This window comes from Polyodon spathula, chromosome 8 (genome assembly GCF_017654505.1).
Source record: "Polyodon spathula isolate WHYD16114869_AA chromosome 8, ASM1765450v1, whole genome shotgun sequence".
Lineage (NCBI taxonomy): Eukaryota > Metazoa > Chordata > Actinopteri > Acipenseriformes > Polyodontidae > Polyodon > Polyodon spathula.
This window is the reverse complement of record NC_054541.1, coordinates 27,798,818-27,811,083: the sequence shown is the minus strand read 5'-3', so window position 1 is coordinate 27,811,083 and position 12,266 is coordinate 27,798,818. Positions and strand designations below refer to the sequence as shown.

Sequence of the window (12,266 nt, the reverse complement as noted above, 5' to 3'; positions counted from 1 at the left end):
TCCATTACATGTTAAATAGCTGCCAAATTCCTTTTTTGCAAGTGCAAAGTACATAAGAGGCTAATACACAGTTAATAATGCTACAGTATGGTGAAATGTTTGCTATTTATATATACATATACAGTGCCGAGAAAAAGTTTGTGAACCCCTTAGGATTTTCACATATTTCACAAATATCAAACCTAAAATGTTATTAGAGCTTAATCTAAGTCCCAATAATAGATAAAGATAACCTGATTAAACAAATGACACAAAACATCATACTTTTCAACATTTATTTATCCACAAATGATTCAACATTCAATACCCATTCGTGAAAAAGTATGTGACCCTTTAGATTCAGTAACTGGTGGCTTCAACTAAGCATTTCCTGTAACTGTTGGTCAGTCTCTCACATTAGTTTTGAGGAATTTTGGCCGATTCCTCCTTGCAGAACTGCTTCAACTCGGTAACATTCGACAGCTCGCTTCAGGTCCTGCCATAACATTTTAATGGGGTTTAGGTCCGAACTTTGCCATTCTAAAACATGGAATTTCTTATTCTGCAGCAATTCTTTTGTAGCTCTGCTTGTATGTTTAGGATCATTGTCTTGCTGCATGATCCACTTTCGGTTCAGCTTCAGCTCACGAACGGATTGCCTGATATTCTCCTCTAGAATCTTCTGATACAATGCAGAATTCATGGTTGTGTCAATGACGACAAGCCGTCCAGGTCCTGAGGCAGCAAAGCAGCCCCAAACCATCACTTGATGGTTGGGATGACGTTCTTCTGTACGAATGCTGTGTTTAGTTTTCGCCAAACAATGTTTTTCATTGAGGCCCAAAAAATTCTGCCTTTGACTCGTATGTCCAGAGAATGTTGTTCCAGAAGTCTTGTGAATCATCTATGTGCTCTTTGACAAACTTCAGACAGGCAGCAATGTTCTTTTTAGACAGCAGTGGTTTCCTCCTGGCTAGCCTTCTATGAACACCATTCTTGTTCAGTCTTTTTCTGATAAGTGAGTCATGAACGGTCACATTAGCCAAGGCGAGAGTGGCCTGCAGATCCTTGGATGTTACTCTGGGGTTCTTTGTGACTTCCTTAAATCTTCCTTAGATAATTTTCCGGTTTATTCTTGGAGAGAACCCCAAGAGGGTTTTGTAACCCTTTCTAGACCGAAGAGCATCAATAACTGTTTTTCCTCAGATTTCTTTTGATCGTGGCATGACGTGTTTGCACACACTTGTATGATGAAGACCAAACTCACAAAGTTTCTGATCTTTATATAGGGTGGGGCCTCCCAAACTCACCCCTGAAGAGCTACCTAATTATTTAAACACCAGATTCTAATTATCCCCTTCATTCATCTGATAAAACCAGGGGATCACTTACTTTTTGACATACCCTAAATCTTAATTACTCATTGTCAGTGTAATTCATACATCATTTTGTGACATGGAATTGGCTAATATAAATCTTATTGTATATTTAAGAAAATACTGGTTTTGATTCAAGCAGGCTGTCATTGTAAATCTATAGAATTTCCATAATTATCATCGGAGTTCACAAACTGTTTTCTCAGCACACACACACACACACACACACACACACACACACACACACACACACACACATTGTCACTGACTATAAAATTCAAATAAAACTGGAATGAAAGATCAACACTTAGTGTAAGAGACACCATTTTCGTTATTTCTGACATATAAAAAAACAACTCTGGCATTCTCAAATTACAAGGAATCTCTAAATTCTTATAGATTTCAAAATAACACAGAAATACTCTCCTTGAAGCAGACTTTTTATAACTAGGTTAGACGTCTTACATACAGGGGTATCTTAGAAATGCTCTAAAAATGTGACCAAGGAATGAAAAAATGAAGCACTGTTGTGAAGCTGATACACACGTTACTTCAAGAAATGGCTTGATGAGGTTGTTGCTTGGATCAATAAACAACCAAATCAGCAGGATGGGCCAAATGGACCTCCTCTTGTTTGTAACATTTCTTACGTTCTTAAAAAGTCACATACAACATAACACCTCCATGAATCTATACTGTTCAAATATTTTAAAAAGTAAAACAATCAAAACACAGTATAATGCTAAACAGACTAGCCTGATTGATTCATGTACACTGTAAAACATTTCTGTTTAAAATGAACACAGTAATGTGTTGCATTGGGGAATATACACAAACATTGTAATCTTTAATTTTAAACACTGCGTTCATTTTACAATTTGTTAGTTGTTATTTAAATAGTGTTAGATATCACCAATCACCACTTGCAAATAATTTAATAAAATTAGTTTAGTAGGATTAAAAAAAAAAAAAACATTTCTGGTGAACTGCATTACTAAAAACACTGTTAACATACGCAACTCAATAGTGAAAAATTAAAAGTTAAGCATTATATTTAAATGTTACATTTCCAAAACAAAACAAATGGGCCATTAATGTAGATGCCACCCTCTTACATGCTATTAGAACAGAATTCTGTTTCAAGCCAAATGCCTCCGTCAAAACAACGCCCATGAGCACATTAAATAAGAACATAAGACATTTTACTAACGAGGAGGCCATTCGGCCCAACATGCTTGTTTGGTTGTTAAAAATATTGCAAAGAAAGTAAATTAGACAAAAGACTTCCACTATACTTACTATAATAAACTGCAAGTACTTTTTATTGATTTCATGCTGAACCTGTAGCCATCTGCATTGGCGGACTTGTGTTGTGTAGTTGGCGGACTTGTGTCTGCAGGTTAGGCATCACATCGGCAGTGAAATCTGTATTCATTCTGGTCTTTCCACTGCTCATGCATGCAATTCTAAACATAGGATTTTCACAGTTGTCAGTGAGTCCGCCGCACTCAGCCCAACTCAAGACTTCCCGACTCATCTCATCTCAACTGGCCGTACACAGTCTGGATGAATCGTAGCAGTGTACAAGCTCTTAAAATCAAGATTATTCAGATTTGGATGTCTTCAGATTCGAAGATTGAGCATGTTGAATCTTTTTCAGTCGCTGTTTTGTTCAGATGTGATCAGTCTGTCTGTGTGCGGCGGTTGCCAACCAAACCTGACTGAGACCGATTAGTCATAAGGGAGTGAACCAATGGTGAAGCAGGTTTAAGTGATGTGGCTTGTCATGTGACTTGTCACACAAGATGGCAGAATATTGACAGCTTTAGTTCCACAGGTAAAAATACATTAGTCTTGAATAGCTCTGAGTGTCCCTGTGGCAGAGCAAAGCTCTGCCCTTTTTAAATTGGCAGGGATGGGGTTAATTTCCCCTACCTGCCTGGGTTTATTATGTTCAGGTGGCTGGGGCTGATTAGTTGTTTAGGTTAATTAACGATCAATCAGTGCCCAGCCACCTGACATAAAAGGAGGGCTCTGCTTCTCATTTGAGAGAAGTGAGCTGAGGAAGCAGGTTGGTGTTTGTGTTTTTTTTGTATTTGTGAATCCAGTGAAGGCATTGCCCAGCCTGGAAACCTTAATTTTGCAAGTTTTGTTTTTATATTGCTTTATTTGTGTTTAAATCCCTTTATTTTGCCCTTGTGCTTGTTTATTTTGTGTTTATTTATAATAAAAGTATATTTGTTTGAACTGCTGTCTGTCTCTGGGCCTCTATCCACTCACCAGCCTGTCACAGTCCCGGATTCAAAAATGCCAAATATGTGCACATTGGAATAGTTTTTATTTTTAGGTGTTTAAGCAAAGGTAAATTAATGTACCTTTTTATTATCAATTTACTGGCAGGCTGTTTTATCTTGCTGTGCTAAAACATAAGTAACCGGGGCGTCGATCTCCAATAGGTCACAAATCACAAGCCCCTAAATCCACGAGTGAGAAAAAAACACCAAAGTCAAATAAAAATCAACAGGTTGAATTTCATTTACCACAGGCTAAAGTGTAGTAGACAAACTATACAAAAATCAAAAATGCAAACACTGCCTGAAATGTTTGCACAGTGTAAATGGTCAATAGTTAAATTAATAGGCACTTCTTTTTTGCTTGCCTCGTTCAGCCGTCTAATCAGCATACGATGCCATGCATAATGTGAGGGTCGCTATGTTGGTCTAAGTTAATAAAAAAAAAAAAAAAATGTGTACAGGGCAGTATTAATAACACTTGCATACATATTAATCACTTGATCTAGTTGTGGTCTAATTTGGCCTTAGCAGTGTGCAAAAAACTCAATTGTGACGTCAAACCAAAACTGAGCACAACTGATTCTGGAATTTGTGCAAACTCAGATGAGATGAGTCAGGGTCGGGCTGTGTGAGGTGGGACATGCACATAGAATATGGATTTAAACAAAACCCAAAAGAATATAAAAACATCGCTAACATTTGACATGCGGTAGAGTTTTAATGACACATGTTGACAAATTTTATTTTTGCACTTTCTAGTAAATGCACTGTAATGACAAAGAAAACAAACATCAGTGAACTCCCTTTTGATCAGCATCTAGCACATTCCTGTTTTATGTGTTATCTTTGCTGTGACTTTTTTGTACAATATTCACTGAGATAAGAACATAAGAAAGTTTACAAATGAGAGGAGGCCATTCAGCCCATCTTGTTCGTGTGGTTGTTAGTAGTTTATTGATCCCAGAATCTCATCAAGCAGCTTCTTAAAGGATCCCAGCTTGAACAACAATACTGGGGAGTTGGTTCCAGACCCTCACAATTCTCTGTGTAAAAAAGTGACTACTATTTTCTGTTCTGAATGCTCCTTTGTCTAATAAGAACGGAAGAAACTACAGTCAAAGTAAACTTCGGCAAAGAGATCGGGGTGGCGATCTGAAAGATATTTCAATATATTTTTGGCATTTCCTCTGTTTGTTTTTCACTTCTTTAAAACATGTTTGATATTTTGATTGTCCGCCTTCAACCAGATTGCTATTGTCACCTGGCTGAAATCCAAAATAGTTCCACATCTAGCTTCTCTCCGGCATTCGCCATGACTGCTGCAGTAATTTCATTTTCCCAGAGAGCGCAGGGTAGTTGGTCACTTCCGCAAAGCGGAAAACAGTAAACTTAGTTCATATTGTTTTTAAAGCACACAATTAGAGTTTTGTTTTAAAAGCTCAAATAAATAAAAAAAAAAACAAATAAATAAATTAAATAAAAAAACATGGTATCGAAAAACCATGATACTTCGATATTTTTATTTTACCCTGATATTAGGTATTGTACGAGTCTGGTATCATGATATACCATGGTAATCGATATACCGCAGAACACTAATTTTACATATATATATATATATATATATATATATATATATATAATATATATATATATAAAATATAACCACAAGGGTTTTTTTGTGTTTGTTTGTTTTTTAATCCTATTCCACACTGACACAACATCAAATACAAAGACTACAGATTAAAGTACAGTAATGCCAGAAACCATATAGTACTAAAATGTTACTTAGTACTATGTGTTTTTTGGCAATATTTTATACTGTGGTATTTTGTCATTTGGGTGAACAGTACATACGTTGCATACATAAAAGCCTTGCTCTTTATCTTAGACTATTTCAATTTGTTAACAATCACTGGCTTACATGGAGTTACTGAAATCCTTAAAAAAAACAACTCTGGCCTCACACTTCCACATTATAGTAAGCCAGCTTTAGCTTTCAGGAAAGATGAGACAATGTTAGGACAAGCCTCTTAAATCCATTAGAATTATAATTCATACAGTTTGGCAAATACTATCAAGCAGTGTCAAAATTCACAAAGCATTTTTGGCCTGCAAGCATATTGTGGGTGTTGCTTTCAGCGTCTATTAAACACGCATAGCAGGAATAATGCTGAAGAATTAAAACTATGACCCAACAAGTGGTCACATGCATGGAATTTGTTTACAGGCTCCTGTCCTGCGATCAACAACCTCTTTAATTTTCCCGAAGAGTACAAGCTGTAGAAACGAGCTGAATCAAAGTTGCACTCCAGAAACTTTCAAAAAGCTGGTATCTGTTGCTGCTATCATCAGAATAAATACCCTGGATAAAGCCTTCTCCTGCTGTTTAGATGTATACATTTTCAAACAAATTTGCATGTTTAGAGATAACGGAAAGCCAAACATGCTCGGCAGAAGACACTGCAGCAGGAATTTGTAACTCTTGCATGTGACCTCAGAGGCATTTGAGCAGTATACCGGATAGATTTTAACCATGTGTGCAGTGTGTTCTTCCCACAGGATGTGATGCATTGTGCTTTTTATGCGAGTTCCTCAAGAAATTAAAGAAAGTGATACTCTTTTTTTTTTTTAATTATTATTCCAGAGGAATAACAAAATGCAATGGATTGCTGGAACTATAAACATATGTTGTAAGGTGGCTGCTACTGTTTTTAGTTTGAATTTGAACTTGAAAAAAGTATATCTAAATTAACATAAATTGGTCAAAACTAACTAATTATATTATGTTCTGCTCTATTATTCCTTTTCATATTCCTATTTCCAAATACATGGAATTTTTTTCCTATATTATTAGCAACAAAACAAAAGTCGGAAACTGACAAAGCCATTTCATTTGTGTCGGTATATATAATATATATATATGTATATATATATCTATATATATATATATATATATAATATATTTATTTAAATAATAAATAAACAATTATGTTGTTGAACATATGTTGTTACGGAGAGTGTAAATGCAAGACAGATAGCGTTCACTCTATGGGCCTGCTAGTTTTACTTACTGTAGTTTATTCTCGGAAGTATTTCTGATTTTTATGACGTATAAAGGCATATATTGACGTAGAGCTAAGTCTAAGATTTAGAGATCTCAGATTATGATCAAGTTCGAATTTATCATGTAATATATATAGATATATATCAATATTCATATATATTATATAGATATATATATATATATATATATATATATATATATATAATATAATGAAAGAACATCATAAAACAATACATGGCATGAAAAGGAACATTTAATAGAACGCATATACATACCCGAATTAATGTGGTATATACGTGTGATACTGTATATAGTATGCATTATACAATAATATATTGAGCAAATTATATTGCACACTATTTACATAGCATTGATTTGTCTTTGAAAGTCATCTGATCTTAGCTGTCATAATGTTTTCCTAAAACATTCAGCATGTTTAAACACGCACTATTTTCTACAAGCACACTGTTGTACTGTTACAGTTATTTGCTTTTAAATGAGACTCAACCTTTTTTCCCTAGGTAAGACGTTGCATTGACTGCTAATACAAGCAAACATCTGACTAGGGTAGATTATGTCCTTTTCCAACGGTTTAGTAGGTGTTAATTAGATTACTATGTTTCACGCATTTTAAATTAAACAATAAAAGTTAACTTAAACAGCAACCTAGCCACGGGAACATACGATTGGTATAAATAACTTTGTTCAGAGTTAGTGAATTTGACAGTGCACATGTGCGTGTTTTATAACGTCAACTACCTCCGCGTCGTCAAACTAATTATACAATAAACATGACATATAATCAAATCTAGGATTATCTTCTTGTTTCAAACAATATTGCAGCACATCAAAACATTTTCAAATAAAATGTGATAATGTGTAAATGCATTTGGCTGTGCATGTGGTTTGTTTTAATTAGTATACAGTGCGTACACATTCACTTTAGCAACATATACCATTACTATTAGTAACAGAAGCAGTTACGCTCTTTTGTAAACAAAGTCTAAAAAATTATTTTTAGAGTACCGGATACAGAACAGTAGCCACGCAAGGTAAATGTTTGTTTAAACAATGCGCCCTTTAACACGTATTTATAGTACGCCCTATCATGCAAATTCATAATAGAACATGCCAAGCATGCAGCGTATTTAGAGAAAGTGCCTGTGATACATCTACATATAAAAATGGATGTAACTTTTATCGCTGTAGTCCCTTGTTAAATAAGTCTGCCTTTCAAATACATACTGCCATCCCTTTGAAGCCACGGATTTATCTGCAGGGTCCTGAAAATCTGAGGTGGGTATAAGAGTTCAGACTTCTATAAGAAGCTTCGTTTGCAAAGGTATACTACTGGCTGACACTGCAGAATAAGTCTCAGTCATATCTGCAGTATAGCAGAGTGAAAATGTCCACGTTAGCGCACACTTTATTTGTATAATTATTTTAATAATGATAAGTTAAAACCTTTCCAGACACTTACCTCGTCTACTCCACGCGGTGCAAAGGAAAACAAGCAATACAAACAAGAGAAAAGATCGGCTGTGTGTTTGTTTTTAGTTTTTGTTCTGTCGCACTCAAGAACGAGGTGAAATCCCTTTGCTGGTCATCAGGCGGCTCAGAGACAAACAACAATGTGAGAGCAAATAACAAAAGGCAAAGCGACTGGAAACAATGGGGGAGGAGAGAATAATAATAATAATAATAATAATAATAATAATAATAATAATAATAATAATAATAACATTCTAGACACCATGTACCTCAACACGCAGTCTCCAGACTTAATTTAGTTCTCTATAAATTATCTTTACAACGGTCCCCTCATTGGACCCTCGTGCGTGCACCGAGTTTAAAGATCACTTTTCTTGTTATGACACAGTTTTGTAATGCCATGCACTGTATAAAAGACAAATGCAGTAGCATGCTACAGATCTCCTCGAATCGCTATAGAATTTCGTTTTAAGAGCCCTGTATAGTTACGTGCTACTCTACCAGAACATCAGAGACTTTTCTCAGTTTATGGCAAGAGTGGGAGAAACAAAGTGACTGATAAATACGTAGTGTGACCAAGGGTCAGTCCTTAAAGTCCAATGGGGACCACTTGATTATTCAGTTGTCATCGTACTTAGTTGCTCTCAAACGTCTCTTAAAATAGCCCCTCATAATCTATAAATAGATTTTCTGTTCGTTTTCTTGGTTATCTTGTGTAATATTGACAGCACTTTGAAACAGTCTAGTCCTCTGGTATGTTTTTTTTTTTTTTTTTTTTTTTTAATTTTATTACTTAGATGAATTATTGTTTTATTACAAGGGTCAATGAAAAAACTACGGTATGACATTGCTCTCCTTCAGCTATTAGGAGTATTGGTTGCTGAACACTCTAAAAAAGCATGTGTAGGAGTTTAACTATGGGACGCATTGTGCTGCACACACACACACACACACACACACACACACACACACACACACACACACACACACACACACACACACACACACACACACACTTTTTTAACACGTTTCTGTCTCAAAAGCCTTAACAGTTTATTTCCAGTAGGGAACACAATTCAACACTATGCATTATATAAACGTTAACCATATTAGAAAACGTATATTTGTAAGTACTATTTACTACAGCATAAAAAAAACCAAACATATATATTAAAGTGCAATATGTGTGTGAAATGTGTGATGTATTCTTCTTGTTGTTTTGATGCTATTTTGGATCTTTTCTATTTCAGTGAAATTAAGAAGTTTAAGGAACCTCTGTAGCTGTAGAATGATGTCTAAACCCAAAGTTCATCTAAATACACCAGAATGTAACCAGCCTGTCCCCCTGCAACACTGCTTCTAGCAGATGTGAGAAATAACACACCACACACTATGCCTATGCCTGTACTTCCTATGCTGCTACTTGTATTTCTTTACAGGGGACAAGTTTATGGTTACACTCTTGTGTACCAAGTATCATGGTTAGACAATGTATATGAGAGCTTTACTGAGGCCACAGGGGTCACCATAATTTGGAGGTAGTGAAAGTAAAGTTTTTAAAAACGGTCATACTTCTCAGTGCTATGTGACGGGAGCATGGCTGGGTTTGTGTTCACACCTTTGCTGAATATATATATATATATATATATATATATATATATATATATATATATATATATATATGTTTTTAGTGGGGGGTATGCTGCCGTATCTCCATGGGTACAAGAGATCGTTACTTGGCCTTGTGGCTACCATGACACATCGCCCAAGAGAGCTGTCCAAATTAAGGTCTGCTCACACCTTGAGTCCACTAATGCATGGTGTAACAGAAAGACAATGATTGTTGGTGGTAAATCTCCCTCCTGACTTGCAAGGGCGCGAAGTAACGGGAACAGAGTACCCTGGACTACTTGGCCTGACGCTTCGTTCCGAGGGTTAAAAGGAAATCGGTCATTTAGAAAAGGGCCGGAGCTTCGGTACACTAACTCATTGGCCCGGAAGGGAAATTATGTGGCAGCCGCGGATTGGAGAAGCAGCTGCAATCATTTCCCAGGAGGTCATGAGTGATGGTATAAATAGCGGTTGAAGTAAAGTAATCTGTTCCTTTATTTTGGTTAGTATGAAGTGACCCAGAAGGACCTGTGTTTTTGTGAAGTAATCATGAGTGTTTGTTTTGTACTTTCTATTTGCTGCTTATTATCACTAGACAGCTAACATGTTCAGATGCCAGCACAAACCCACACTCTACAACAGCACTACACTCATATCACAATGAACTGTATTTATCTCAAATACAGATCTGTTAGTCGTATATTCTGGTATCTGCATCCATGACCTTACAGACATATAATCATAAAATCTGCACTCTGCCTTGTAAAAAAAAAAAAAAAAAACAACAACAAAAAAAGACGAGCATGACCTACTTCCATTTAACATATTTCTTTGAAAAGAAAAAGGAACCAAGTGTAAACTGTGGAACTGTACAAAAACTCTGTCCAAACTCTGTCCTTCTTTGAGGCAAAAACAGTAGATGTTCCCATTTTTAATACATGTCATGACTGAACCCTCAAATACAGAATTAAAAATGTTTTTTTTTCTGGGGTTTTCTGTTTGTTTTTTGGAGTATGACTGGCAGCACTAGACAATTAAGTCCTCTGTTTTTCCACAGAGCGGGGATTGCTTGCCTGTTCCAGAGGGGCTATTCTCTTAAGCGGACGATGGAGCAGGTCAGTTTCTGTGACCATGCACATCTCTAGCTCCTTATTTTATTCATTTTGTGATGTAGCCCACTGTCCATCAAGCTATAAACTGCAAACGCCCAAGCCAGATTCAGACTAAGGCCCTGCTGCTGAATAACATATATCACATATCACTCCGCTTTATAAAGTCCCAACATATTGCAGTGGGTTGTCAGTGGTCTTTCACTGAATTCAAACTAGTGACTTAAAAAAAAAAACAAACAATGAAACTATGTCTACTCAAGCCATAACAAATAATCTTATACCACTCCTGCAGGTGGAATCTTTTGTTCTTTGCATAGCAATTACTATTGTTTCCGTTTATTATACAAGCAATGGGAAGAATAAAAGTACAGTAAAAGGCTGAGTAAGTTGCTTCAAACAAAAAGTGCTATATCTGCCCTCTAGTGTTAAGAGGATGCTATGACAGCATCTCTTAATGAGGTATTGGAGGACCCTGCCATTCAGTGCTGCATCCCTGTCGTATGTCATGGACAAAATGCCTTTTGAATTTCATTTTTGCAGTAGTAAATCGCCATAAGTGGACGTTGTCGGATATGAGGTTGTGTCTCTCATATTTGTTTAGAGGATGTGGAAAAGCACTTGGAGTTAAACACAGTGCAAGGAAGGAAATTTAGTTCAGGCAGTGCATCCTGTTCAACTTAAACACAAACATTTTTAAACCATGCCACCCTGTGTCGTTCATTTAAGAGGATCCTTTAGGTATCAATCAAAATCCTTAAACATGTAACAAAATATCCAGTTTTCATTTATTAATTAAATAAAATAAACTCCATTAACATTGTCTTATTTGTGTTCTTTCATGTTGAGAAATGGTGAAAAAATGGTCTAAGGCATAAAATGCCAAACTGAATCACTTTTTCATTTTAAGATTGAGAACTGCTTGAGGTGACTGAACCAGGTGAGAAAGGGCTGATTAACATGTACAAAATTCAATTATTGTTTGACCAGGATGAGAACCCATTGATATGTCTCGTTTGCAAGGGGGTCCTAGAAATGGCAACTGTTAACATAAGACAATCTTAAATAACCAGCTAAACAATATCCTCCCCATTTATTAGAAATGCATATAATATTATTGATGTGCAATTCATTTCATACAGTTTATGAGAATCTTCTTTAACAGTCATTATTATGTGCTGCCATCTAAATAGTGAAGATTTTTACGTTATTATGAACCCTTTTTTAACACTGTAGCCCTAGTGGAGGTAGGGGCAGGTTAATGATTACAATCTGGTGTTATAGCTGTACTTATAGATAAGACATGTTTCTCATAGTTCTATTGAGATCACATGGGTGC

At 36.0% G+C, this 12,266-nt stretch overlaps 1 protein-coding gene across 1 annotated transcript in view; it reads right to left on the bottom strand.

Moving 5' to 3' along the window:
• LOC121319718 (transcription factor SOX-5-like) overlaps positions 1–8,288 on the bottom strand; it is a 243,556-nt gene extending 235,268 nt beyond the window's left edge. Inside the window, exon 1 of the mRNA XM_041257435.1 lies at positions 8,197–8,288. The gene's annotated coding sequence lies outside the window, so the exon portion shown is untranslated. The remainder of the gene's footprint in view (positions 1–8,196) is intronic.
• Positions 8,289–12,266: the final 3,978 nt, after the last annotated feature.